A 24,679-nucleotide genomic window follows, 5' to 3' on the forward strand; every position below is an offset into this window, starting at 1 on the left:
CAAAACATTGATCTAATAATATTCAGAAACAGCAATGCCTACTAAAATTCAAATACCACCAACAACTTTACTTTGCAAATGCGGACATCAGTATTTGCGGCTTTATCTGAAAGTTTTAAATAACATCATTGTCATGACACTTCCATTTACAAAGATACCAAGGTAAAAATTTGTTTTCTCTGCCCTTCTTTGTATATCAATTTATGCAGGTGTGAGATAAGATCAAAGAGCAAGCAGAAGTCATTGTTGTGAGGAATTGGCAGAGCTCTAGGATGGATTATTTGTTTAAAAATTTGTTTCAACTAATAGGATTCAGAACTCATACAGCAGCTCTTGCCCTCAATCACCTTGATGCTGTCTACAGTGTAAGTGTCTTTACCTTGCATCACAAAGACTTTTGCTTTTCAAGTCTTTAACTTTAATTTTTTATCAGATGAAATTATCATGACTGATCATTGGCAATTATAGATGAAATATAAGACCTGCACCAATTCAGTCTAATTTACTTTATTGAGAGGAATTAAGAGAAATGATATGCTAATTGCAGGCAGAACTGAAAAGCGTGCAGTAAACCTACGATACCATCTAGCTGCTGTATGTTCAAACAATCTTGAATCAACAATCTGTTGTTTTGGCATGTGTGCTCTGCACTCATTGGTCACGCTTCATATTTTGCAATAGAACTCCTAAAATAAGTAGTTTACTTCAGTCTTTGGCCTGAGAAGAGCTGAACAGGTGAACAAAAGAAAAGGTTTAAGGATATACTCAAAGCCTTCTTGAAGAAATGCAATATTCAAAGGGATTCCAGTGAATTTCTCCCCATGGCTGCTCAAGTGAGTATAGTATGGAGAATTGAGCCCATTCGTAAGATGCACATCAAACCCCTGGTAAGCTGTCTCGTATATTACGCATCCACACTCCTTCACCATCTATGGAACAGCACACTCTCAGGTCCTGCTGAATACATCCCGCAACCTCCTGCAGCAATAATGCCATCTCAGATCTGTTTTTAGCATTCCAAGTTATTGTATTGTATTCAAAATGCAGATAGATGCCTGTTTTGAAAAACATCTCTATTCAATCTTCAGGGGTGACCCCAAGTTTCCAATTGCTTTTCATTTTAATTCTCTGCCCTGTCCCCTCTCTGACTTCTGTCTTTGGCCTCCTGCGCTTTTCTAACACAGATCAATGTAAGCTCCCCAATTTCAAAGAAAGGTAAAACATAGAAATGGACCCTTTCAGCCCATCTCTCCTATGCCGATCACAATGCCTAGTAAAGTTAAGCCCACTTGTCTGCATTAGGCATGTATCCTTCCAGGCTTTTTCTATCTAAATACCCATCCAATTCCTCTGCTACCAGTTCCTCTGGTGTTCATTCCAGATATACATAACCTTCTGCATCAAAAACTTACCCCGTAGATGTCCTTTAAATTTCTCCCCCTCACAGTAAATCTGTATCCTCTAGTTCGGGACACCCCTGAACTGGGAAAGATATTCCACCTGTTCTACCTTTGCACTCGATAAACCTCAATAAGGCCCTCTCTCATCTTCTTATGTTCCAGTGAGAATAAGCCCAACTATGCCACCTGTCCTTATAATTACTGCCCTCTATTCTATACAACATCCTGGTGAACATGTTCTGCACTCTCTCTACCGCTATCATACTCTTCATTTAGTGTGATGATCAGAACACAGTACATCAAGTGTAGTCTAACCAATGTTTTGTACAGCTGTAGCAAGACATCCTAAGTTTTATCCAGATCACCTTAGCCAATGAAGAGAAGCATACTATAAGTGCCTTTTTCATTACCCTATCCACCTCTGTTGTCTCTTTCGGGGAGCCATAGCTTGTACCCTAAAGAATCTTTATACGTCAATACTCTTGAGGTGCCTGCCATTTTCTCTACATGTCCTGCCATAATTTGACTTCCCTCTAACCAAGTTGAAACCCTCAGGACTCAGTACTGAATTCAATGTGTTTAGAAAAAGCAGCCCTTCCAGTTTGTACCAGAACTGGCCAGCTCTAATATGATGCCACCCATCTATTGTATTAATTCAGTTTTCTTCTCTCCACCGTTACTTTCTGATCTGCTGGCTATTTCCAGCATTCCATATTATTTCATAATTCCAGCAACAGCCCTGTCTGTATGTTATGGTTCCAGCACATTGTCGTTACTTTTTATCCTCTATTGATCTTGTTCATCTCCCTCTAATTAAGCTCCTCCAGATGGATCAGCAATGATTAATCAGGTGCCACTGAAAGCCATTGTATCATCTGGACAAATTTCATCTCCACCCTGTAACAGATATTCCCTCTGTTCTCTCCACCCTTCCCCTCTCTACAATGACAAACATGTTTGTTTTCTTGCTTTCTCAGTCTAGTGACAGATCATTCATTGTATCTGTATTGCTGTGGTTCTCTTCACATGTTTCCTAACCTGCTGAGTACTCCCTGAAAGTTCTGTTTTTACCTCTGATTGTATCCTCCTTCTTCCACCCCTCCCTCCAAACCTGGTCCCTGAAATTCTCCATTTTCTCTTATGCAATTCACAGAAGGCCAACTTGTAATAGCAGGTTAGTGGGACCTGGGGTTCATGTGGTTTGTAGCAGAAGCCTCCATGACAAACAAGATCATTGAACTCACAATGCAATAACCATGTAGCATACCTTAACCCAAGCTCTAATGTTTCTGGCCTAATACCAGTTCAACAGATCTTTCACAATGTAATTATTTCATTCCTGCCACAAATACAACAAATGTGCTCCAATATTGAGTTAGAAAGTTTGATTTATTGATCATAAAATGGGATCAATAAATTAGTCATCAGGACAGGCAGATCCTTAATCAGAACAGGGTTTTATGTTTAGTCTGGCCAGAAGAGAGCTAGAGTAGACAATAGTCCCATTGTCCCAACGCAATCTAGAAGTTTATACAAAAGTTCTTTATTTCACTGATTGCACAACCTTTGCCAGAAATAAATGCCTAACCAAATTTAAGTGGTTTAAAAATCACAGCCAACATGCTCCATTGTCACTTGGCAAAAGGCACCTAGAGAATCTTTGGCACCAGGTTATGAATCTGTGAAATGCAAAGTGCCACAGGGATGAGGGACCTTGGCATTGCTGGACCAGGGAATAAGGTTACCTTAGTTTGCAATTCAAAACTGTGATTTGCCACAGTTCTTTGTTCCATAGTGAAAATGTTCATGAAAGCAATTCTATCTGACCTCAGCCTGTCACTCTGTCTAGCTTAAGTAATTCAGATGGAATTGAAATTAGCTCCACTTGATTGATCCCAAACATTCCATGCTGTGGTTTTACCGATAAACCTTGTACAAACTCATTCTGCTTTCAGAAGTCCTCCTGAACATGTAAGATAATGTGGAACAAAAGGCCAATGCTGCTGGCAGAAAGCTATCATAGGAAAGAGGCATGACTGGGTATGTATGTGCCTTGTACCGTTCACAATGCATTTGAATTTAGAGGCAGAGCAATAGCTGATGAGGCATGTGCTGTTTAAAAACATAAAAACAAAGCCGATAAATAACTTGAGCAGCCTTGCAGTAAGTGCATTGCAGACCTGTTCTTCACATTTGGTTTAGCAATAGGACTTTCTACAATATGAACCATTCATACTAATTCATTAATTCATTGTATTGGATATTTGAAAGTTAAAGCAGATTTCTTCATCTGGATTGTGAATTCTCCACTGGAAAGGGAAGCTGTATGAACTATTAACATTTTTATATATAACAGCTCACTTTTCCTTTTCAAATAAGAATGACCATTGCAAAGTTAACTTTTAATCATTAGTATAATCATATTTGATAAAGATATAATGATGGCCACTAAAGCTTGTAGGTTCCTCAGTGTTCTTGTTTCCAAATGAAAACAACAGAGATAAAACCATCATCAGAACATCCTTATTTTTAACTCACAACAAACATGTCAATTGGTCTACCTGGCGTTTGAACACACCCTGACATTTATGCACATCACATTACTTCCTCTTGAAACAAGTAATAAATCTATACAAACCATCAACTATTTTTATGCTTAAGATTATACAATGAGTTAACCACATACAACATTGAAAGAATATAATTAAGCAATTATTTACATGAACATATGTACAGATATAAATCTGACCAATTGTAAGTTCATTCAGTCTCTTGCCTTTTTCATCTACAAGATTCTTCACTGTAAGCCGTATCAAAAGTTATTGAAAAATCTATTCCAACGTTTTATAATTTTGATAGATCACATCTCCAGATGGGTATCTTACACATCTGGTTTTATATCCCGCTCTGGAACTGTTTCCACAGAATTGTCTCATATTATGAATAAATTATGGTACATATTCTTAAAACATCACATTTTAAATGTCCGGTAACCACCTAAATGTTCACATAAAGATAAAAGCAGAGACAATAACTCTTAAGAATACAACAGTGCTTACAATTAGTTATTCTATTTGACAGAGTATTAGGACAGACATAATTGTATTGCATGAATAGTCGGATTTCTGTACTCCTGATGAGTTTGAATTCCCCAGTGGCCAATGCAGAATTAAAATTCAAATGATTAAGTAATGGTCACTATGTGCTACCAGATTGTTGTAAAAACCCATTTAGTTCACTAATATTCTTCAAGGGAGAAAATCTGCCATCCTTAGCTGCTCTGGCCTACATGGAATTCTAGACCTACCAATTAATTAGCTTAGTTCAAGGTCATTAGGGATAGATATATCGTATTGCCAGTGACATCCACATTCTGAGCAAATAAAATAAGTCACGGTAAATTTTTATTTGGTTACCTCTTAAGATTCTTCATCCTTTCGCACTGTCCTGTATTCTGGTCCTCTATTGATTCTGTAGCTTATTTTAGTTTTACTTAGTTTAGTTTTAAGTCATAAATTCAAGCCATCACCCTCTGACTTTCTTCCTTTCTCAATAATATTCAAACTTTTTAATTTCTTGACAGTTTTCAGTCTCCCTAGCCTCCCCTTTTCAATGCAGTCGTCTGATAGTACATCCAATTCAGCCTGTGCTCCACTTAGTGAGAGTGCATGTAATAGAGCCACAAAGGTGACACATGAGGAAATATATCTGAATACGAGGCAGAGCTGACATAAAGTTCCGTCAGAGTGATAGACAAGAACCAAAAGCTTTAAATCCTCGCTCTTTTTGTTTTGTTGGGGTAAGAGGCTGATTAGTTGTACTTTCCTGAACATAATCTTTAACCAGTGGTATTTCATTCTGGTGACTAGTCAAAGCTTGAATGGGTGCAACCACTGGGTGGTTACTTATCATTCTTTGTCTATATTAATCATGCTGCTCATCATCATCACCATCATTAAATTCAGGCTTATTGTCATTGGCCATAAATGCCATGAAAATTAGAATTTTGCAGCAGCAAAACCATACATTATACATGTGCAAAATACATTGTTTAATAAAACAGGTGGCAATGTATATTTGAGTATGTGTTATTCAGTCCTGTTAGTGATGCAAATAAGCATATTTGTGTTAAATTAAATGCTTCTTTAATTTGTAAGGTTACTGCTAACTATAAGTAACTGTTCACAGAAAATATATACACATGTCAACAAGAACCTGATTGGTATTTTCTTTTCTTTTTTACATCTGAGATGGAACACACTTGTGTTATTATACAGTGGTACATGATGACGTTTCTCATGGTGAATTTTTAAAAAATATTTTATTGAGACAAAGCGTGGAATTGGCCCTTCTGGCCTTTGAGCCATGCCCCGGGGCAATTCCCTGAATTAATCCTAGCCTAATCACGGGACAATTTACAATGAATGCCAACCAATATATCTTTGGCCTGTAGGAGGAGACCACAGCACCCGGATAAAACAATGCAGTCATGGGAAGAAGGTACAAACTCTTTTCAGCCAGTGATGGGAATTGAACCCAGACCATTTGTAATGTAAAGCCTTGTGCTAACCACTGTGCTACATAGTTTACAATACCTTGGGCTGTTAACTGCCAGAGTGCAATAGAAACATTGTGATGGAGAATGGGGACTGAGATGAAAGTGCATTATACCTACAGCATGACTTTGATATGTGACAGAAAGAAATAAGGAACAAGCAAAAAGTTGTACGCAGAGCTTTTCACAACGTCAGGAGGCACTCCATACCTAATGGATTACAAAGAATTGCTTAGTATTTTATGGGAGAACAACAAGGCATTGTGTCCAGACTTTACACTCCACACAGGTCTTTCTTACAGTCATCAAAATAACAGAGAGATAAAGTAAAGAAACAGAGTCAGCACTAATCCATTATCCAACCCATTAAAAAAATTCTCCATGTTCTTGTCAACACCTCTACAATCTAGCATTCACCAACACACTAGGGATGATACACAATGGCCAAATAACCTACCAGCTTAAAATTCTTAGAGATATAGGAGGAAACTGGAGCACCTGGAGGCAATTCCATGCAGACAGCTCTCAAGGTCGGGATTAAAATTGCCTTTTTGATATAAAGAGATTGCAGCTTTATGAGCTGCATGACTTTGTAGTAATCAAACAACAGAAATCTATGCCAACTTTGTTTCCTACATATTTTTCTTTTCTTGATGTTATTCTAATACATCTTTAAAGTTGATAGAATTGAATATGCTTTAGTGAGTGAATTTACTTGACAACCAAAGCATTTCTTTCCCTAAAGATCCAAATTTATTGATAGGGCCTTATCAACTCAAGGCAATTTACGTACATTGCATTCTCATACATGTAGTAAAGTGCAGTCACAGTTAACCATCTAAAATGATCCTAACAGCAGTGATTAGAAGAATGACCGGTTATTTAGAGGGGAAGTTAAGTGCATAATTTCTGTCAGGATAACAGATTTACCAAAGCCACCAAGTCTTAGTTATATTATCTCATTAAAACTGTGACATTCTAAGAGTGCACCACTTCCTCTGTCAAGGTTATAAATCGGCAAGATTGCTAACAGATGATTCCGTGAAGAAAGAGACAGGAAATCGTAGATGGAGGATTCAAACATTTCCTTTGAGAGTGGTTTCATTTGGTGCCTTTTGTAGTCTGCTGCTGGGTTTAGCCATTATTTGACTTCGAAGTTCTGAGCCAGGCTTTGTTGATATGTCTCCTTTCTGGATCAGGATACTTTGATGAGGTTTCCAGAGAGTGAAGGTTGTCACCTTGGATGTACAGCTAAGAGGTGTGCTAATCAGGTATGAGCCCCGGTCCTGAGCGTAATAAACACAAGAAATTCAACAGATGCAGGAAATTTTGGGCAACACACTCAAAGGGCAGAAGGAACTAAATAAGTCAGGCAGCATCAATGGAGGAGAATAAATAGTCAATATTTCAGGTCAAGACCTTTCATTAGGACTGGAACCAAAAGTGGGAAGAGGCCAGAATAAGAAGGTGGGGGGTAGAAGGGGAAGGGGTACAAGCTGGCATGTGCTAGGTGAAACCAGGTGTATGAGGGAGGGGGGAAATGAATTAAGAAGCTGAAAGGTGAATGGTTGAAGAAGAAAGAATTGGATAGGAGAAGAGAGCGGACCATGGAATACAGGGCAGGAGAAGGAACACAACAGAGAAGTGATAGGAAGCTGAGAAGAGAAGGTGTGAGAGGGAAACCAAAATGGGGAATGGACAAAGAGCAAAGTGGGAGGGGAAGAGAAATTACCAGAAGCTTAAGAAAATGACGTTCAGGTTGGAGGCTACCCAGATGGAATATGAGATGTTGCTCCTCACTGAGTGTGGCCATATTGTGGCAGTACAGGAGGCTATGGAGCAACGTGTTGGAATGGGAATGTATAAGAATAAAGATTGTGTAATATGTAAGCATCTACTGAGGTAAAAGAATAGTTTTAACTTTAGAATATAAACAGAAAATTTAAAAAAAAACAGAATGTAAAGCCAGATCCATGCTAAGTGCCTATGCACTCTTTTCATTGTTTGTCAACCTGGATATTTAGCAAGAATATATCACTACATGGCAAACGGGTATTTCTAATAGTCAGTATGTGGAATATACCTTCTGAAATGGAGTCATGGGGTTAGGTTATAGATTTTATCTGTCACGTTTAATTTGTGATATATATACATATGAGCAGAATTAGGCCATTTGGCTCATCAAGTCTTCTCCACCCTTTTACTCATGGCTGATCCATTTTCCCTCTCAGCCCCAATCTCCTGCCTTCTCCCCATATTCTTTCACATACTGACAAATCAAGTATCTATCAACCTCTGCCTTAAATATACTCAATGACTTGGCATCCACGGCCACCTGTGGCAAAAAATTCCACAGATTCACTACCCTTTGGCTGAAGAAATTCTTCCTCATCTCCATTCCAAAAGGAAGCCTTTCTTTTCTGGGGCTGTGTCCTCTGGTTTTAGACTCCCCCACCATAGGAAACATCCTCTCCACATTCACTCTATCGAGGCCTTTTACCATTTCATAGGTTTCAATGAGGTCACCCCTCATTCTTCTGAATTCCAGCGAATAGAGCCCCAGAGCCATCAAACACTCATCAAATGACAAGCCTTTCAATCTTGGAATCATTTTTGTACACTTCATTTGAGCCTTCTCCAATGTCAGCAATTCTTTACGTAGATAAGGGGCTCAAAGCTGCTCACAATACTCTGAGTGAGGCTCCACCAGTGCTTTATATAGCCTCACTATTACATCCTTCTTTTTATATTCTAATCCTCTTGAAATTAATGCTAAGCTTGCATTTGTCTTCCTCATCATCAACTCAACCTGCAAATTAACCTTTATTGCATCCTGCATGAGGACTCACAAGTCCATTTGCACCTCAGATTTTTGAATTTTCTGTCCACAGAAAACATTCTGTCCTTTTATTCTTTTCTGTCAAAGAGTATGACGATACACTTCTGAACATCCTATCCCATTTGCTAAAATCTCCTAATCTATTGAAGTCTTTCTGTAGCCTCTCTATGTCCTCAAAACTACCTGCCCCTCCACCTATCTTTGTATTGTCTGCGAATTTTGCCACAGAGCTATCAATTCTGTCATCCAAGTCATTGATACATAACGTAAAAAGAACTCCCAACACAGACCCCTGTGGAACCCCAATGATCCCTGGCAGCCAACCAGAAAATGCTCCCTTTATTCCCACTCTTTGCTTCCTGCCAATCAGCAAATGCTTTATCCATGCTAATATCTTTCCTGTAATACCATGGGATCTTAATTAGACTCATGTGTGGCACTTGTCAAAGACCTTCTGAAAATCCAAGTACACAACATCCCCTAATTCTCCTTTGTCTATCCTACTTGTTATTTCTTCAAAGAATTCCAACATATTAGTCAGGCAAGATTTTCCCTTAAGGAACCATGCTGACTATGGTCTATTTTATTACGAGCCTCCAAGGCCCCCAGGACCCCATCCTTAACAATTGACTCCAACATTTTCCCAAACACTGAGGTCAGACTAACTAGCCTATAATTTTCTTTCCTCTGCCTCTCTCCTTTCTTGAAGAGTACAGGGATATTTGAAGTTTTCCATTCCTCCAGAGCCATGCCAGAATCAATTGATTCTTGAATGATCACTACTATTGTCTCCATAATCTCTTCAGCCACCTCTTTCAAAACCCTCGGGTGTATACCATCTGGTCCAGGTGACTTATTTACCTTCAGACCTTTCAGTTTCCTAACATCCTTCTCCCTAATAATGGCAACTTTACATTCTTCTGTCCCCTAACACACTGGAAATTTCAACATACTGCTAATATCTTCCACAGTGAAGACTGATGCAAAATACTTATTCGATTCATCTGGCATTTCCTTGTTCCCCATTACTATCTCTCAAGCATAATTTTCCAGTGGTCTGATATCACTCTCTCCTCTTTTTTGGTATAGTCATTAATATTATTGGCTAGCTTACCTTCATGTTCTAGCGCTTCCTTCTTTATGACATTTTTAGTTGCCTTCTGTTGTTTTTTAAAAGCTTCCCAGTCCTCTAACTTCCCACTAATTTTTGCTCTATTATATGCTCTCTCTTTGGCTTTGACTTTTCTTGTCAGCTGCATCATCCTAGCTTTAGAATACTTCTTCCTCACTACCTCACTTTTTTTAATATACAGAATTTCCATTTTTGCACATTTTAAAAAATCTATTCAATATATGTAATTGATTTACTTGTTTAATTATTATTATGTTTATTTTATATATTATTATTGTTTTCCTCTCTCTGCTAGATTATGTATTGCATTGAACTGCTGCTGCTAAGTTAACAAATTTCACGTCACATGCTGGTGATAATGAACCTGACTCTGGTTCTGATTCTTTGGGATGTATATATCCTGTGCCTTCCAAATTGCTCCCAGAAATTCTAGTCATCATTGCTTTGCTATCATCCCTGCCAGTGTTCTTTTCTAATCAATTTAGGCCAGCTTCTCTCTCATGCCTCTGTAATCCCTTTACTGCATTGTAATACTGATACATATGACTTCAGCTTCTCTTTCTCAAATTGCAGGGTGAATTCTATCATGTTATGATCACTTACCCCTTAGGGTTCTTTTACCTTAAGCTCTTTAATCAATTCTGGTTTATTGCACAACTCCCAATCCAGAATAGCTGATGCCCTAATTAACTGCGATCATATTTTATTTTTTAAACAATTTCTCTGTTTGCATTTTGTTTCTTCTTAAAAGCAGGGAGATAAATTAACTCACATAATCACTCAAGTATGTTTTCTGATTACCTGTCACTTTAATTCTTGTTCCATTTCTGCTTCAACCTCTCTGTCCTCCTTTATTATTCTAGAAAACCATAACTGATGCTTAAGGGTTTGGCTCAGCTCTCTGATTATAACGTATGAAATTCAACAATTAAATTAACAACGTCAGGTCATGTTAACCCTTTTAGGCAGTGACAGTAGCTGTCTAAGCCATTTACAACTCATCCAGAGCCATTTCATTTTTATTTTTCCTTCGACTTAGCATTAACACTGTTTGCCTTGTACTATTATCTCTGATTAGTTAATCTCTTCCTTCTGCTGCAGGGTCATAGATATTGTTTTTTTTTGACTTTGTCATTTGAGAATTAGTTTTTTATTATCATATGCGCTGAGATACACTGAAACACTTTTGTTTGCAGGTCGTCCAAGCAGATCATTCCATACATAAGTACATCAAGGTAGAACAATAGTAAAACAAAACAGAATGCAGGAAATAGTATAGTAGTTACAGAGAAAATGCAGTTCAGATAGACAGCTAAAGTGCAAAGGACCAAAACAAAGTAGATTGATGGATCCAGAGTTCATCTTTATTTTATGAGGGCTATTGAAGAGTCTTATATTAGTCAAGGTGAAGCTGTGCTGTAGACTAGGCCTTTTTAATTTCTGACCAGTGAAAAGGGGAAAGAGTATAAACGGGATAAGTGAGGTCCTTGACCGTGTTACTGTTTTCAGTGAAGGCAATGAGAAGTGTAGAACGAATCAATGGACAGGGAAGGCTAGATTTTGTGATGGAAGGACTGTATTCGCAATTCTGTAGCTTTGTGTTTGTCTTTGGAATAGCAGTTCTCTTTCTAAGATGTGCTGCATCTGGGCGGGATGCTTTGTATGGTGCACCTATGAAAACTAGTGAAAGTCACTGGGGACAATCTGAACTTATTTCTCAGTCCATAGTTTAGAATCCTGGAGTCAGCCCACAGTGAGACCAAGCTTTTAGCCCATCATGTCCATGCTGATCATCAAGTACCCATCTATTGTATGTTATTTCCATTCACCCCCATTTGGCCCATAGCCTTCTTTGGTTTGGCAATTCAAGTGATTATTTAGATGCCTCTTAAAGGCTTGAGGGTCACTTAGGCAGTGCATTCCATGTTAAATAATATTCTTTCTCAGATCCTATCTAAATCTCTTTCCATTCACCCTAAACACATGCCCTCTAATTTCTGACATCTCTGTTATGGGTAAAAGTTTTTCATTATTATGTGCCTCATGATTTTGTTCACCTCAGTCAAACCCCTTCAGTCTCCCTCACTCCGGTGAAAACAAATTCAGCTTACCCTGTCTCTCCTCATAACCCCATCCTGTGGAACATTTTGGTGATGTCCTTTATACAGTCTCCAGTTCATTCACATCCTTATAACTGTGTGGTGTCCAGATTTGTAAAAAGTACTCCAAATGTGGTCTGCTCAACGTTTTATAAAGCTGTAGCATAACCTTCCTGCTGGTGCCCGTACCATCTTCTTCATCACCTTATCTATCTACGTTACCTCCTTCAGGGACCCGTGGATGTTCTCCAAGGTCCTTCAGTTACATAGTTTCAGTTTTGGGAGAGATTATTGAAATTTACTGCCACATGGTGGCAATGACAATTTCCATCATTTTCTATTTTTATTTCAGATTTGCAATGTCTGCAGTATTTTTGTAAAGTATATAATTAATTAATTAAGTTGAATTAATTAATCATCACAGACCCATGTTTCCCACACTGAGTGACAGTTCAAAGGAATGCAAACAATGCAGCTCCATTTCTTTCTCGCTACTCTTGCAATAGTTACACCTTAATAGTACACAGAATGCGATTATATCCATTTAAATAAGTATTTTCATTCCTAAATTCCTGTAGAACTTCCTGAGAAGAATGTAAAATTTAATCGAGGGAAGTTTGGAATAGGTTTGATCTTCCATTGGCTGTATTTTTTAGTTGTTGATTTCTATTCATTATATTTTATATTTCTCAATTTCCCTGACTTCTAAACACAATCAATCTTCTTGGGCTTCAAGCATATATGAAGCAAAATATATTTTATCATTCTTCCACATCTGGATGTTTTTTTGTATCCTTCCCACAAGAGGTAAAAAAAAAGTGGCCCTTCCATTATTGCATTTCTGCTTGAAAGTGATATTTTGCTCCAGGTCCAGATGTTATTACATGACTTCCTAGGTTCAGCAGGGGCCAAGTCTCTTCATCTCAGGATGTCTGCTTAATGTCAGAACTGTGCGCTGAAGACACTGCAGGCATTTATCTCTGCGTTTCACTTGGTCTTTTTTTTCAGATGTGTGATCCTCGAAGGCATTTTGAGAGGCATAATTTAGAACAGACATTCATTTTGTCAGTATGGTTGATGATTATATGCATATTGGAGAGTGTGAAATATGAGTACTCAATTCCATGTAATATCTACTTTTGTAAGAATACTGACAGATTAAAAAGATATCCCAACTTCCCATCACTGATAAAAGCAATGGAATGTCATTTTTCAAGTTCATTTTGGGGGAGGCTTTGACTATTTCAGCCAACTGTGACTTTGTTATCTGCTTAACCCTCTTCTAAGCTTTTTGCTTTACTTATCCAGGATTAGAGCAAAGAGCAGTACTCCACAGCAGATCTTCTACTCCACCGGTAAACCTTAACTGCAAGGATCAGCATCAGTGCTAATGTTGCACTTTCTTATGCTTACAATAAAGCTCATATTTGTGCTAACACAGTGAGTTCCATCAAATTGTCCCAGATACAATGAGAATTTGCAAATGATGTTTCACTTAACTGCTAATCAAAGGAGGCGATCAGTGAAGCAGGCTTGTCTACACCTTGAGGCCACTTTTTTAGTTACCTCCTGTACATAATAAAGTGTATCTGCATGGGCTTCAGCTGCTTTAGCCCATCCACTTCAAGGTTCGATGTGCTGTGCATTCAGAGATGCTCTTCTGCACACATCCGTTGTATTACATAATTATTTCAGTTACTGTCACCTTCCTGTTGGCTTGAACCAGTCTGGCCATTCTCCTCTGAGCTCTCTCGTTAACAAGGCAGTTTCACCCACGGAACTAACACTCACTGGATGTTTTTTTGTTATCACACCATTTTCTGTGAACTCTAGGACTGTTGTGCATGAAAATCCAGGGAGATCAGCAGTTTCTGAGATAATCATACCACCCTGTCTGGCACCAACAATCATTCCTTGGCCAAAGTCATTTCGATCACATTTCTGCCCAATGTTGATGCTTGGTCTGAAAAACAACTGGACCCCTTGACCCTGTCTGAATGTTTTTATGCATTGAGTTGCTGCCATATGATTGGCTGATTAGACATTTTCCATTGACAAGCAGGTCTGCAGGTGTACCAAATAATGTGGTAGGTTTAGGCACAGAACTAGAATAGTGAATAGAAAACTAGTAACATGGTGGGTAATTTGCAAAGATTCCTGAAGAACTATGCTCTCTAAATTTCACAGAAATTCATGACTTTTGGCACATGTTACATTTTCAGTTTTCTCTGATTAACAGCTGAAATCAAAAAATCTCAAAAGCCAAATTGTAAAGCATTTTCTTCCCCTGCCAAGTTCTGGTGCTGACAGAATGCTCTGTGTAGTTTTCAAAGCACATCTATGAATTGCTGACCAATCCAAGTTGAAAAACTGCTTTTGGAAATAGTGAAAAAACAAAAGGTGCGTATAGTCGCATGAATGAAAATGATTGTGCTAAAAAAGTAACCAAGGAATTAGTCTGCAAGTACTGAAGAGTTATTTCTGAGATTGGTTACAAAATTGCAGGTCAAATTTTACAGGACTTACATAGCACATTGCACATATACTTACAATAATTCAGTCTCAATTTCCAGAGCAGTGCAAACTGCACAAATCAAAATCATAAGTGAAATGAGGGTTAAGCAGATAAGAAATTCACAGATGGCTGAAACTGTCAAAGCCTCCCCCAACCAATCCTTGAAAAATAACATAGCATTGCTTTAATCAGTAATGGGAAGTCGAGGAATCTTTTTAATCTGTCAGTGTTCTTACAACAGAAGGCATTGCACAGAGTTAATTACTCATAGTTAACACTCTCCAATATGTATAGCATAATGCTTTACAGTGCTAGTGATCAGAGTTCAATTCCCACTGCGATGTGTAAGGAGTTTGTACATTCACCATGTGACTGCATGGGTATCCTTGGAGTGCTCTGGTTTTCTTCCACATTCCAAAGATATACAGGTTAGTAAATGGTGGACATGCCGTGTTGGTGTGGAACCATAGTAATACTGGCGGCTGCCTCTAGAACATCATTAGTCTGTGTTGGTTATTGACACAAATGATACATTGCACGGGGTGTTTCAATATTTTGATGTAGAAGTGGCAAATAAAACCAAGTTTAAGTTGCTCCAGTTAAAGTACAATTAAGGACTACTTTAAATTATACATCCTGAAATGCTTTTTCTTTGCAACCATCCACGAAAACCGAGGAGTGCCCCAAAGAATGAACGACAGTGAAATGTTAGAACCCCAAAGTTCCCCCCCACGGCTACCCCCGACCCACACGAAGGTGGCAGCGAGCAACAATCCCCCCTCCCCCCACCGGCAACAAAAAGCATCAGCACTGCTACCGAGCACTCGTGAGCAAAGCAACAGCAAAGATACAGACTTGAGTTACCCCGAAGACTTCCCGTTTCACCCAGTATTCGACATACCACGGCCCCTCTCTGTCCCTAATAAGGAAGAAAGGGATGTCTCCATTTTCCCAGCGAGCGGGGAGACATAACAAACAGCTTGCTGGTTTACAATGCTAAAAGTCCATTATGTTGCTTTTTTCGAGCTCTGTGCCCGAAGATCGCAAAGATTCCGGATCTCCAGGCACACAGCAGATAACCCGACTCCCCCGATGACACACAGGTCTCTCGTTGTGACACCGACCCTCAATCCGCCCATCTCCAGATCCCTGAGATCCTAGGCTTCTGAACTTGAGCCGGACTCTTAAACTGAGCCTTTGGCGTGCCAAAAGGTGGCCAGTTAAGGAACCCCAAGAGCAGGTTTTATTCCTCCAGGTCAGGGTCTTCAAAAGAACCGTGAGAGGGAAAAATAGAGAAATTAAAGATGGAAATAGAGCTGTTTCCAGAGATGCAAGCAAAGGAGTTGCCATTAGGGACCATTAAGTTTCCTAAGTTATTTTGAAGGGAATTTTTATATTACCACCACTCCCCAGGAGCCACAATAAATATACCCGAACTCCCAGTTGCCATTGTAGATGTAAGATCAGACTACAGGGGTCAGAAGTGCATCCAGCTTCTAACAAACTGTGCTAAGGCTTTGGAGCTGGTACTGGATGAACTCTGGATCATTTGGGAGGCTGAAGAGGCAATAGACAGGACATATAGAGAGATAGTTACACCCAACATTCAGGACACTGGAAACTGGCTGACAGTCAAGAAGGGGAAAGGGTTTAAGGAGCCAGTGCAGTCTACCCCCGTGGACATCTCCTTCAACAACAGGTGTATCATGTTGGATAACGTTGGGCGGAGTTAACCTATCAGAGGGAAGCCACAGTTGTTAGGTCTCCAGCACTGAGTCGCGCTCTGCGACTCAGGAGGAAGGGAGCGGTGAGAAGAGCATTAGGGGATTCATTAGTTAGGCAAATGGAAGGGAAGATCTGTGGGCGAGAATAAGATTCCCAGATGGTCTGTTGCTTCCCGGGTGCCAGCATATCTCGGATCAAGAACTCAGCATTCTTAAGTGGAAGGGTGAACAGCCAGAAGTCATGGTCCATGTAGGTACTAATGATGTGGACAAGATGAGTGATGAGGTTCTGCATAGGGAGTTCAGGGAGTTGAGTGCTTAGTTGAAGGACAGGACCTCCAGGGTTTTGATCTTAGGTTAATACCCATTTCATGTGCTAGTAAGGCCAGAACTAGGAAGATTATACAGTTAAATACATGGCTAAGTGGTTGGTGTAGGAGGGAGAGCATTGAGCTCTACTCCAGGGAAGGTGGGACCTGTGCAAATGGGACAATTTGCACCTGGGCTGGAGGGAGACTAACATCATAGTGGGAAGGTTTGTTAATGCTGCACAGTGGGGTTTAAGCTAGAGTTGCAGGGAGATGGGAACCAGCACGCCAGAACAGTTGGTGGAGAAGTTGTGGAGGAAGATGGTGGTAAGACCTCAGACAAAGTTAGGAATCAAAAAGTTGAGCATTATGCGACTACTGTTCTGAGCTGCATTACTTCAATGCAAGAAGTATCATAGGAAAGGCAGATGACAGTGAGGTCGCTGGTTTACAAACAGAGGCAATGTGTAGTAGGAGAGGCTGTTGATAGGGCAAAATTGCAGTCAACAGGGTCAGTTGCAATACAAAAGGTGGACAAAGTCAAAAATGGTGAATACAGGACTGAAGGAATTGTATTTGAATATGCGCAGTATCTGGAATAAGGTAAATGAACAACCTTCACAGCTGTAGATTGACAAGTGTGATGTTGCAGACATCACAGAATCATGACTGAAAGAAGATTATAGCTTGGAGCTTAATGTCCAAGTTTACAAATTGTATTGAAAGGAGAGGCAGGGGCTGCTCTGCTGGTAAAAAATGAAATCAATCAAATCATTAGCGAGAAGTGACATAGGGTCGGAAGATGTTGAATCATTGTTGATAGTGCTAAGGAACTGGAAGGGTAAAAAGGCCCTGATGGGAGACCCCCAAACAGTAGTAAGGATGTGGTGTACATATTACAATGGGAGGCATTGTACAAGATAATGAGAGGCATTGATCGTGTGGATAGTCAGAGGCTTTTTCCCAGGGCTGAAATGGCTAGCATAAGAGGGCATATTTTTAAGGTGCTTCGAAGCAGGTACAGAGGAGATGTCAGGGGTAAGTCTTTTACGCAGAGAGTGGTGAGTGTGCGGAATGGGCTGCCGGTGGTGGTGGTGCAGGCGGAAGTGATAGGGTCTTTTAAGAGACTCCTGGATGGATACATGGAGCTTAGAAAAATAGAGGGCTATGGGTAAAGGCTAGGTAGTTCTAAGGTAAGGGCATGTTCGGCACAGCTTTGTGGACTGAAGGGTCTGTATTGTGTTGTAGGTTTTCTATGTTTCTATGTTTCTAGATAGAAAATCCCTGCCAAAAGGGCAGTGTTAAAATAGTCACAGGGGGCTTCAGTATGCATATGGATTGGGAAAATCAGGTTAGTGCTGGATCCCAGGAAAGGGAATTTCTAAAGTGCCTTCAGGATGGCTTTTTAGAGCAGCTCATGGTTGAGCCCACTAGGCTTTCAGCTATTCTGGATTGGGTGCTGACACAACCATGGCTAACAAGAGAAATCAAAGCAAACGTTAAAGCCAAAGAGCGGACATAGAATAGACCAAAGCTTAGTAGGAAGGTAGAGGATTGGGAAACTTTTATAAGCCAACAGAAGTTGATTAATAAAGTCTTTTAGAAGGCAAAGATGGAATATAAAAGAAAGCTAGCCAGTAATATTAAAGAGGATACCAAAAGTTTCTCCAGATACATGAAGTATAAAAGAGAGGTGACAGTGGATATCGGACGACTGGAAACACAATTCTGCAGAGGTAATAATGGGGGACAAAGAGATAGGAGACAAACTGTATAAATATTTTGCATCCATATTCACTGTGGAAGACACTAGCAGAGTGGTGGAAATTCCAGGTGTCAAGGGTCATGAAGTGTGTGAAGTTACCATTACTAGAGATAATACTCTTGGGAAACTGAAAGGTTAGAAGATAGGGAAGTCACTTACACCAGTGGTGGCTGAAGAGATTGTAAAGCCATTAGTAATGATCTTTCAAGAATCTGTAATAGTTCCAGATGACTGAAAAATTGCAAATGTCAAACCACTATTCAAGAAGGGAAAGATGCAGAAGAAAGGAAACTATAGATCAATTAGTCTGACCTCAGTGGTTGGGAAAATGTTGGAGTCGATTATTAAGAATGAGGTCTAAGGTTATTTAGAGGCACATGATAAAATAGGCCATAGTCAGCATGGTTTCCTCAAGGAAAAATCTTGCCTGACAAATCTATTGGAATTTTTTAAGAAATAACAAGCAGGATAGACAAAAAATTGGTTTATGTTATGTATTTGGATTTTCGGAAGGACTTTGACAAGACACCACATGTGAGTTTAACAAGCTATGATCCCATGGTATTACAAGAAGGATGATACCATGGATAAAGCAACAGCTGACAGGCAGGAGGCAAAGAGTTGGAATAAAGGGAACCTTTTCTGGTTAGCTGGCAGTGACAAGTAGAGTTCCACAGTGGTCTGTGTTGAGACAGGTTCTTTTTACATCAGATGTCAATGATTTCGATAATGAAATTAATGGCTTTGTTGCAAAGTTTTCAGACGACATGAAGATAGGTGGAGGGACAGATAGCTTCGAGGAAGTAGAAAGGCTACAGAAGAATTAGATAGATTAGGAGAAAGAAATGGCAGATGGAATACGGTGTCGGAAAGTGTGTGGTCATACATCTTGGTAGGAAAAAATGAAAAGGTTGACTATTTTCTAAATGGAGAGAAAATACAAATAACTGAGACACAAAGGGACTTGGGAGTCATTGTGCAGGATTCACTAAAGGTTAATTTGCAGATTGAGTCTGCAGTGAAGAAGGGAAATGTGATATTAGCATTCATTTCAAGAGGACTAGAATATGTAAGCAAGGATGTAATGTTGAGATGTTACAGAGCACTGGTGAGGCCTCATTTGGAGTAGTGTTTGCAGTTTTGGGTCTCTTATCTTAGAAACGATGTGCTGAAACTGGAGAGAGTTCAAAGGAGGTTCACAAAACTGATTCCAGGATTAAATGACTTGTTAAATAAAGAGTATTTGATGGATCTGGGCCGAAGTATGAGGTGTGACTTCATTTAAACCTATCGAATGGTGAAAGGCCTTGATAGAGTAGATGTTGAGAGGATTGTTCCTATGGTCTTATATTCTTACTGTCTTCGAGAGTGAACCCTCAACAAGTACCTGGCATGGATAGTGTCCTTGACTATGTCCTTAGATTCATTTAAGGGCAGTTCATTTGGTGGGGGTATTTCCAGACATTTTATCCTCTCCCTGCTTCGATCTGAGGTTCCCATCTGCTTCAAGAAGGCCACTTTCATCCTGGTACCTGAGGAAAACAATATGCCTTACTGACTACTGCCTGGTGATTCTGATATTTACCACCATGAAGTGTTTAAAGTGGTTGATCATGGCACACGTTAATTCCAGCCTCCCAGACAACCTCAACCCATTGCACTTCGCCATCCACCGAAATAGATCTATGCCGAGTTGACAGACATATCTGGGGCTTGTGGCCAGTAATGACACCATCGTTAAAGTATTGCTTATTAGATACAGCTCCACCTTCTGTATTATAATTCCAAGCTAACTAATCACCAAACTCTGGACTCTGAGAGTCAAAACTTTCTTCTGCAACTGGATCCTGGTCTTCCTGAACAACAGACACAATCGGTAAGAATAGGCAGGAACACCTCCTGCACGATTATTCTAAACATTGGCGCTCCACAAAGTTGTGTCTTTAGACTCCTGTTCTACTTCCTGTGCACTCATGAGTGTGTGGCTAGATCCCGTTTTAACTCCAGATTATGCCACTGCAATGGGCTGAATCTCAAATAATGATGAGATGCAGTACACAAAGGAGTTAGACAGCTTAAGTGGGATCATGACAATAATGTCAGCAAAACAAAAGAGCTGGTCATTGACTTCAGGAAGGAAGGCGGTATACATACTCTCGTCTACAGTAATGATGTTAAGGTTGTGAGGGTTGAGAGCTTCAAGTTTCTCAGAATGAATATCACTAATGGGCTGTCCTGGTCCAGCCATGTTGACGTTACGGCTAAGAAAGCTCACCAAATTGTCAGGAGGCTAAATAAATTCCTATGGCATGTCCTTGTTGACCCTCATCAATTTTTGTTGAAGCACCACAGAAAACATCCTATCTGGATGAATAATGTTTCTTTCACAGTTATTCAGAGATTGGAGGATTATTTTAAATAATGTGTGGAAACAGCAGAGAAAAACAAGATCCTGATGAAGGATCTCAGCTCGAAACATCGACTATTTATTCCTCACTACAGATGCTGCCTGACCTGCTGAGTTCCTCCAGCATTTTGTGTGTGTTACTGGAGAACTACAGTACAAGTCTGAGGCAAGGAATCAAAAAACAGGGGATATTGTGTAACTTTAAAAAAAATTCTTAAACTGCAAGCCACAGTATAGAGTTTCGTGTGATTTAAATAGCAAACAGTTCCAGTCCAAATTGCTTAAAAATACAATTTTATTTTCGACCTGCCTTGAAAGATTGCAATCTCAACTACAACAACAGTTAGAAATGCCAAGGAATTTATTTCATCACCAGGTACAATTATAGCAATAACTTGTGGTCAGTAGGCAGCGTTGGAAGCTCCATTGCTAAAGCAAAATCGGTACAACCTGAATGCAAAAGATATGATATCTTTCTGATGGTGCAATAGCCACACATTGGTTCGTTAAAGGTAAGGAAGAGTTGCCTGTGTCACATGACAGTTTGATGGTCCAGACCTAGAAAAACTAACCAGGGCAATGGTCCCTTGTAGAGGGAGGAAATTTGTCCAAAACAACAACACAGAAAGATTTTGCAAATGTCATAGAGTGATAGAACACTAAAACACAGAAACAAGCCTTTCAGTCCATCGAGTTCATGCCAAACTAATTATACTGCCAAGTCACATCAATCTGCACACGGACTATAGCCCGCCATAACCTCCCATTTATGTACCTCTCCAAGTTTCTCTTAAATGTCAAAATCAAACCAGCATCCACTGGCAGCTCATTCCACATTCTCACCACCCTCTGAGTGAAGAAGATCTCCTTATGCTCCTCTTAAACCTCCCCTTTATCTCATGCTCACCTTTCTCCGTTAACCCATGTCCAATAATTCTTGTCTTATCCAATTTTAGTGGAAAAAGCTGCTTTTGTTAATGCTTATCTATACACCTCATAATTTTCTATACCTTTATCAAATATCCCCTCATTCTCTAACACTCCAGGGAATAAAGTCCCAGCCTATTCAATCTTTCCCTATAACACAGGTCCTGTCCTCAAGTCCTGGCAACATTCATGAAACTTTCCTCTGTACTTTCCAATCATATTTTTACAGTATCTTTTCTGTTGCTAGGAGACCGGGGCTATGCACAATATATCAAATTTGGCCTCAACAAAGTCTTATACAACTTCAACATAGCATCAAATCTCCTGTACTCAGTATTTCGATTTATGAAGGCCAGTGTGGCAGAAGCTCTCCTTACAGCCCTACCTATCTGTGATGCTATTTTCTGTATTCCCAGATCCCTCTGTTCTATCATACTCCAAAGTGCTCTATCACTCACTGTGTTCGTTCTACCCTGGCTTGTCCTCACAAACTAGTCTTCAATAAATTCCATCTGCCTTTTCTCAGTCCATTTTCCCAGCAGGTCCAGATTCCCCTGCAAGTTTTGATAGCCTTCCTCATTGTCCACTACACCCTGAATCTTGCTGTCATCCACAAATCTGCTGATCCAATATACCACATTATCATCCAGATTGTTGACCCCCCGGTGCATGTGGCATGGCATACAGGTCATTACAGACTCAAACCACCTAGTACTGTGCCCCCTTCCAGCTCTGCTTCCCTCCCTGATGAGCTCAATTACTTCTATGCTCACTTTGACCGAAAGAACAAGGATGTCGCCTTCAAAGCGGATCTCCCACCTGGTGAACTGCCTCTCTCACTTTCCACCTCTGATGTTTGCCCCACCCTGAGCAGGGTGAATGTTTGGAAGGCAGCTGGTCCGGATGGAATACCTGGCCATGTGCTCAGAGTCTGTGCAGGGCAGTTGGCCGGGGCCTTCACGGACATTTTTAATCTGTCCCTGGCCCAGGCAGTTGTCCCCACAAGCTTCAAGGTCGCCACCATCATGCCAGTGCTGAAGCATTCCACTGCCACGGGCCTGAATGACTTCCGTCCAGTTGCACTCACCCCCATCACTGCAAAGTGCTTTGAGAGACTGGTTCTATCACATCTGAAATTCTGTCTGCCCTCTACCCTGGACCCCCATCAATTTGCCTATCGCACCAACAGGTCAACAGAGGACGCCATCTCCACGGCACTTCACTCTGCCCTGACCCACCTGGACAGGTCCAACTCTTACGTCAGAACGCTGTTCATTGACTTTAGTTCGGCATTCAATACTGTGACCCCCTCCAAGCTGATCACCAAACTTCACCAGCTTGGTATCAGCGTATCCCTCTGCAATTGGACCTTGGACTTCCTGACTAACAGATCCTATCAGATAAGTTAGACCACCTCTCCTCCTCCACTCTCATCCTGAACACTGGCGTGCCTCAAGGCTGTGTGCTGAGCCCTCTTCTGTACTCCCTTTTCACCTATGACTGCATTCCTGTACATGGTTCTAACTCAATCATCAAGTTCGCAGATGACACCACGGTGGTTGGTCTGATCAGAGGGAATGACGAGACGGCCTACCGGGACGAGGTCCAGCACCTGGCTGCATGGTGTGCGTCAACAATCTGGCCCTTAACACCCAGAAGACCAAGGAGATCATTGTGGACTTCAGGCATGCCAGGAGTCACACTCACATCCCCATCTACATCAACGGAGCTGTAGTGGAGCATGTATCAAGCTTCAAATTCCTTGGTGTCCACATTTTCAAGGATCTCACCTGGTCCCTGAACTCCTCCATCCTGATCAAAAAGGCGCAACAGTGCCTTTATTTCCTGCGGAGCATCAAGAAAGCTCACCTCTGTCCCAGGATACTGACGGACTTTTACCGGTGTACCATTGAGAGCATACTCACCAACTGCATCTCAGTGTGGTATGGCAATTGTCCTGTATCGGACCACAAAGCACTCCAGTGTGTGGTGAAAACTGCCCAGCGGATTATCGGCACCCAATTGCCCACCGTTGAGAACATCTACCATAAACGCTGCCTGAGGAAGGCAAAAAACATTATCAAGGATGTATCTCACCCTAACCATGGACTTTTTACTCTCCTCCCATCCGGTAGGTGCTACAGGAGCCTCCGCTCCTGCATCAGCAGGCACAGGAAGAGCTTCTTCTCTGAGGCTGTGACACTGCTGAACCTCTCATCACAGCGCTATGCAGTATTGCGTCCATATTGTACTGTCTCAGTACTTCTATATTTGTGTACTGTAGCACTTCTTTTATTTGCAGTTATTTTGTAAATAATACTATTCTTTGCATTTCTGGTCAGATGCTAAATGCATTTCATTGGCTTTGTATCTGCACTCGGCACAATGACAATAAAGTTGAATCTACTCTAATCTAATATAAATGACAAACGACAATGGACCCAGCACTGACCACTGCAGCACACCACTAGTCACAGGCCACCAGTCAGAGAGGTAATCATATACTACCACTCTCTGGCTTGGCCACAAAGCCAATATCTGATCCAATTTTCTACCTCTTCTCGAATGCTGAGTGACCTTTTGACCATCCTCCCATGTGGGACTTTGTTAAATGCTTTGCTTCAGTCCATGTAGACAACATCCGCTGCCTTTCCTGGTACCTTCCTTGAAAAACTCTATAACATCGTTAGACATGACTTATTGCACACAAAACCATCTTGACTCTCCATTGTCTATCCAAATGCTTGTGTATCCGGTCCCTTAGAATACCTTCCAATAACTTACCCACTCCTAATGTCAGGCTCAACAGCCTATAATTTCCTGACTTAGTCTTAAATAACATAATAACATTGCTCTCTCCAATCCTTCAGCACCTCACCTGTCACTAAAGATATTTAAAGTCTTCTGTTAGGGCTCCCGTAATTTCTGCATTAGCTTCCCACAAGCTCTGAGGGAACACCTTGTCAGCCTGAGGAATTATCCAACCCAATTTAAGTCAAGGCAGCAAA

The 24,679-nt window shown here is 40.5% G+C and overlaps 1 long non-coding RNA gene across 1 annotated transcript in view; it reads left to right on the plus strand.

Moving 5' to 3' along the window:
• The first annotated feature begins 729 nt into the window (after positions 1-729).
• Positions 730-24,679, plus strand: part of LOC134344934 (uncharacterized) — a 36,138-nt gene continuing 12,188 nt past the window's right edge. The window contains exons 1-2 of the long non-coding RNA XR_010017568.1: positions 730-833; positions 3,356-3,440. This is a non-coding gene — a long non-coding RNA (uncharacterized LOC134344934). The remainder of the gene's footprint in view (positions 834-3,355; positions 3,441-24,679) is intronic.

The sequence above is a fragment of the Mobula hypostoma genome, chromosome 4 (assembly GCF_963921235.1).
Source record: "Mobula hypostoma chromosome 4, sMobHyp1.1, whole genome shotgun sequence".
NCBI lineage: Eukaryota > Metazoa > Chordata > Chondrichthyes > Myliobatiformes > Myliobatidae > Mobula > Mobula hypostoma.